Genomic DNA, 5,083 nt, shown 5'->3' on the forward strand with positions numbered 1-5,083 from the left:
GATTTCACGACCCGGAAATCATGACCTGAGCCGAAACCAAGAGCCAGACGCTCAAACAATTGAGCCAGCCAGGTGCCCTGTGTGGTATGTCTTTCTAACCTTTTCAACCTTTCTGTGTCCTTAGATTGAAATCGTGTCTCTCATATGTAGCACATAGTTGGGTTGGTTATTGGTATCTAGTTGCACAATTTTATCTTTCCCTTGGAATATTTGGAGTAAAACCAAAAGACGACATATTTCCATTTAGTCAGAATGAATGGACTCCTTGACGCTGGATTCCCTCTCCGCTTTCTCCCACCTGCCCTCCTTCTCACTTCTCTGTTATTATTGCTTACATGAGTTTTGCTTTGTTGGAGTTTATGACACTTACGTTTTGTGGGTTTTTCCCCCCCATTCTAACTTCTTCCCTTGTTTCGTTTTAATTCTATAGTGAGATGGATTTCGTGCTCGCCCTGGTCCCCACGGCTTCCCCATTTCTGAGATCATTACTCTAGGGTCTTCTCCTACGTGGCTCCTTGTCCTTGCCGGCAACCTTTCCAAGAAAGCCTCAGACATGCCTAATGTTTATTATTTTTCATCTTATCATACAGAATCACCCCCATAAAAGTAGCGATACATAACACAGGGTCAACCAAGTCCAACACAGACACCGCGTTCCCTAGCGCTCGCTTTCACTTCATTTGTCTTAGAAACGGGAGGAAGACCGAGCTCGAAAAAGTGGTTTCCACTTCACCTCCAAGAGGCTGGCTTAAATTAAACTGATCTCAGCATGTGCCGCGGAGGGTGTGGAGCAGGAGGGTACCGTGGTGCTGGCATGGGGAAGGCTGACTGCCTGGCAGATCACCAAGGCCCCGCAGGGACCCACCCCCTGATCGGGCCAGCTCCCTCTTGGAGGATGAATCCAACAGAAATGCCCGATGTGTTTATCAGAAGTGCTCCCTGGGACCCCTGGGTGGCTCAGTCAGTTAAGCCGCTGCCTTTGGCTCAGGTCATGATCCCAGAGTCCTGGGATTAAGTCCCACATTGGGCTCCTTGCTCAGTGGGGAGCCTGCTCTCTCGGCCTGCTTGTGCTCTCTCTCTCTCTGACAAATAAAAAAATAAAATCTTAAAAAAAAAAAAAAAAAAAAAGAAGTGCTCTCACATGTTCACAGCAGTGGTGAACTCCAACAGGAACTCCCCGATGCCCACCCCACAGGGCCGGTCACGTAACAGAACAACACTCAGGACGGAGAATGGGCAGACTACAGGCACAGGTACTCCCGTGAAAGACCCCAGAGACCAAAGGGCACCTGCTGTGTGGGTCCCTTCACGGGAAGAGCACAATTGCTGAAACTCAATCCATGGGGATCCAGGATGGGAGAGTCACTGCCTCTGGAGGGGGTCTTGACTAGGCGTGGAGAACGGTCGCCCGGGTGTGCGCATATGTAGAAATCAGTTGAGCTCTCGCTTAAGATCTGTGCAACTTCCTGTGTTTTAGACAGGGGTAAAAATGTTTGCGGAGCCTTAAAGAAAGGCTTGGGGCACAAGGTCACCCTCCCCCACGCCTCAGAGACTGAATCTGCGGAGTACGGGCTTCCTGGCTAACACCTTGATCCAGCCCCAGCCGTCTGCTGGGACGGAATAAGTCTCCCCAACATGTCTGGCGGAGCTCTGTCACTCCTCCATCCAGAGGCGCCGTCTATGCCCTGTCCCCCGTCCCTGCCAAACCTGGGCGAGCTTGTGACTGCTTTGACCAGTGGAGGGTGACCAAAGTGACCCTGGCTGACTTCCAGGGCCAGATCATAAAGTGGGATGGCTTCCCCTGACTCTCTTTTTGACGTGTGTTTTTGAAACCGCCGTGTGGGAAGCTGGCTGTCCCGCTGCCACCACGCCCTGGAGATAGACCGTGCCGTGAGCCCACGGAAAGAGAGAGGGGCCAGAGGAGCTGCGGCTGTCTAGCCTGCGCCTCCCTTTCACGTGTCCCAACGGATGCCATGGGAACAGAGACCAGCTACTCCACTGCCAAGTCACAAAGCCAAATAAAGTGGTGGTGGTTGTTTCATGCTGCTGCTTGGGCTGAGTTGATATGCACCAACAGGCAACCAGAACACCTCCTAACTTCCTTCCCCAGGGCTCCCTCCAGGCCCTCTCTGCTTGCCTCCTGCCAGCTGCGCCCAGGTACATTCAGTTCCCTCCTGCGGGAGCGGGCCAGCTCCCCCTGTCTGCAAGCAGAAATCTCTTCCAATATCCCAGGCTCAGCTTCCGCCCTGCCTCCTCCAGGAAGCCTTCCTGTCTGCAGTTGGGCAGTGCCCACAAGCAAGCTGATGGTGATAATGGGGGAGGCAGGAAGTATTTGGGAAATCTCTGTACCTTCCAGTCAGTTTTATTGGGAACCTAAAACTGCTCTAAAAAATAAAAGCCTATTAAAAAAAAAAAAAAAGAAAAAAGCAAGCTGACTCCAAAAGTAGATTATGTCTGCGTTAAATTTCCAGATTTCTGACTTCCCAGGTGGGTGCCCTTGGGCAACTTACTTAGCCTCAGTCTTCTCATCCATGGAATGGGGTGGTAGTAGTGGCTAATTCCCAGGTCTGTGGTGAGGATTAATCTGTGGATAGCCCTCAGAATGACCCCAGCATACAGGAAGCATTTCCACAGTGTTGGTGAGCCTTATTATTGCCCCAAGCCCTGGGGTCCTGTCAGTTCTGAGCTCTGGGAGCTTACTTGGTTTGTGAGATGCATGGGACCCTAATACGTATTATTCATTCGCTCATTCATTTACTCGCCGTGTATTACTGCTGTACCCGCTGTGTGTCAGGCACCGAGCTAGGCTCTGCAGATGCCGGGATGCGGGCGTGGACACCACATTTGCCCTTAGGGGCTTGCATTCTATTAGGGTTGGATGTGGACAGATGCACTGAAGAACTGACAGATTTTCACAAGAGCCCCAAAGGGCAAAAGAAGGAGGGGGAGCCAAGAGAAGTAACGGGAGGGTCTCCTTTCTGCAAAACAGACAAGGAAACTGCTCTGAGGGGGGAACCTATGAGCAGAGAATTAAAGGGTAGACAGGAGCCAGTCACGAGGAAAAGGGAGGGAGGAACATTCCAGATAGACTAGGGCAGAGGTTCCTTTGGGGTCCAAGTGTGCCGGCACTGAAGCCAGGACGAATGTGGAGGTAGGGTGGCCAGGACCGGGGTAGAACCTGCTGGTCGTGGGCCTTCCCAGCAGACAGAGCCCTTGTGGATTCCAGCAGCTGGTAGTAGGCTGAACACCTATTACGTGCCAGGCACTGCGTGTGTTAACTCATTTCATCTCAGAATAGTCCTATCTGATTAGTACTCTTTTTTTTTTTTTTAAAGATTTTATTTGTTTATTTGACAGATAGAGATTGCAAGTAGGCAGTGAGGCAGGCAGAGAGAGAAGAGGAAGCAGGCTCCCTGCTGAGCAGTGAGCCTGATGTGTGGCTCGATCCCAGAACCCCGGGATCATGACCCGAGCGGAAGGCAGAGGCTTTAACCCACTGAGCCACCCAGGCGCCCCCGATTGGTACTCTTATCCTTCCCATTTCACAGATAAAGAGACTGAGGCACCTGGAGAGGGCTTTGAATGCAGGCAGTCTGGTTCCAGAGCCTGTGCCAGGTCACAGTTGCACATTTTGTTCAGACTGGCCCCACTGCATGGGTGGGGGAGACTAAGTCAAGAGAGGAGTTTCCAGCTCCCCGAAGTCCAGTACCGATTGAGGGGCAGAGTAGGGATTTCAACCTGGTTTCCTTGTCCACACCAAGACTGCTCATTCTCACAAGAGGGTAGTTGAAGTCAACAGTTTCCTGGTTGGGGGTGGGCGGTCAGCCCGTGGCCTCACCGGAGCTTCGGCTTCCTCACTTGTCCTTGAAGAGTGGCTGGCGTCCCCCCTGGGCTTGTGTGAGAGGTAATGAGTCCAGAATCCAGCACAGGGTCAGAACTCCCTCTGCAAAGCCAGTGGGGTGATTAGTCACCATCCTTCTGGGCAGGACCGCCCACTCACCTCATCTCTACCCCTGGGGGGTTCTGAGTCATGGAGACTTGGTGAGTGGGACCGATGGCTTGGAATGGTGCGAGTTTGAGCAAGTGAGAGGAATGAAGGACACTTTGGGAATGTAAAGTGAGATTTCCTACCCCGGGGCCTTTGCACTGTCTGTTCCTTCTGCAGGACCGCCCTTCGCTGTCTTGCCTCTTCCTGAGTTTTAGTTTTTAATGTCCCTGGGCAGAGTTGAGGATTCCCTACTCTTAGGGCCGCAAGCAATTTGCTCTAAGGTGGCTGGTTCTGGGCACGGAGCAGTGTTGCTCCAAGAGACTGGGAAGGCAACCATGCTGGCAGGCGGCAGGGGGCTCATATAGGGCAGGGCAGACCCCCAACCCTCCAGGCTTAGCACGACACCAACAATATCGCCCATGTGGCTCTGCGTGTTTTAGCTATTTTCTCATCTGGAAAATGGGGCTAATAGGAGAAGCCCCACGAACCCTAACAAATGGGTTTGTTGATTTAAGGAGCTATATATTCTGGAAAACGATTGTACATAATATGTCACATACATAATAAGCGCTCAAAACTGTTTGCTATTGTTGTCATTTTGGCCAACTCAGTGCCAAGCACTTTAGTGAAGTCATTTAACGGGTTTATTGTCTCCACTCTTAGGCCCGCCCAGACTGATGACCTCACTGGAGGGGCAGGGCTAGGATTTGGCCCCACCTGATCCCCCCCTCCCAGCAGACACCATCGGCAATTTCTAATGCGCAGAGAGATAAGTATCGCCTGTGCCAGTAGATATGGGTATAGACTTTATCATGGTAAGTGACCATGAGTTTCCCAAGGGGGAAGAGGGGAGAGTATGGACGCAGCGTTTCTCAAACTTACTTGGCTTTGACCACAGAACTACTCCCAAGCATTTCTGGATTCAGCTGCTCCTCTGGAGGAACCCCTTTGAGAAGCATGGGGCCCCTGGCCCCATGTTCTTCAATGAGAATTTATGTAAGGTGGGAGTTAGTAGTGGTGGCCTTACAGTTCAGGCTCCCATCTCTGAGGCGGTGACCTCTGTCCTTTTTTGCCCATCCAGAGGCTGCCCTGAAA

This window comes from Mustela nigripes, chromosome 6 (assembly GCF_022355385.1).
Source record: "Mustela nigripes isolate SB6536 chromosome 6, MUSNIG.SB6536, whole genome shotgun sequence".
Lineage (NCBI taxonomy): Eukaryota > Metazoa > Chordata > Mammalia > Carnivora > Mustelidae > Mustela > Mustela nigripes.